Source organism: Mus pahari, chromosome 9 (genome assembly GCF_900095145.1).
Source record: "Mus pahari chromosome 9, PAHARI_EIJ_v1.1, whole genome shotgun sequence".
Lineage (NCBI taxonomy): Eukaryota > Metazoa > Chordata > Mammalia > Rodentia > Muridae > Mus > Mus pahari.
The window spans coordinates 9769639-9770729 of NC_034598.1; positions in this window are offsets into that span (position 1 = coordinate 9769639).

Here is a 1091-nt window from a genome sequence, read left to right on the forward strand (position 1 = left end):
TCTCTCTCTCTCTCTCTCTCTCTCTCTCTCTCTCTCTCTGTGTGTGTGTGTGTAGGTCAGAGGACAGCTTGCAGGAGTCAGTCTACTATGTGGGCCCCAGGGATCAAAGTTGCGTTGTCAGGGCCTAGAGAGATGGTTCAGTGATTAAGAGCACTGACTGCTCTTTCTTTCTTTTTTTTTTCTTTTTGGTTTTTCGAGACAGGGTTTCTCTGTATAGCCCTGGCTGTCCTGGAACTCACTCTGTAGACCAGGCTGGCCTCAAACTAACTCAGAAATCTGCCTGCCTCTGCCTCCCAAGTGCTGGGATCAAAGGCGTGCGTCAACACGCTGGACAGTGACTGCTCTTTCTAAGGTCCTGAGTTTAAATCTCAGCAGCCACATGGTGGCTCACAACCATCCGGAATGAGACCTGATGCCCTCTTCTGGAGTGTCTGAGGACAAGTACAGTGTACTTATATATAAAAAGAAATCTTTACAAAAAAAAAAAAAGTTGCCTTGTCAGGTCTGGTAGCAAGTGCCTTTACCCACTGAGCCATCTCACAGGGTGAAAGATGACATACAGAGGGCCAGGAGAGATGGCTTAGTGGTTAAGAGCACTGGTTGCTCTTCCAGAGGATGTGGATTTGATTCCCAGCACATATATCGTGGCTTACACTATCTGTAGCTCCAGTTCCAGAGACCAATCCCTCTTTTGACATTTGAGAGCACCAGGCACACACACACACACACACACAAGCAAAATTAATATTTGAGTACACATTTATTTTCCTTATTAATTCTTCAGGTATTGTAGAAAAACATTTGTTCATAATAACTAGTAATTCTGTAGAAAAGAAAAATAGTTAATACAAAGGCCTTTATATGTGTAATTTAAAAAATATTTATTTGGGCTGGAGAAGATGGTTCAGCAGTTAAGAGCACCGACTGCTCTTCCAGAGGTCCTGAGTTCAATTCCCAGCAACCACATGGTGGCTCACAACTACCTGTAATGGGATCAGTGCCCTCCTCTGGTTTGTCTGAAGAGAGCAACAGTGTTCTCAGATACATAAAATAAATAAATAAATCTAAAAAATATTTATTTTTATGTCTAT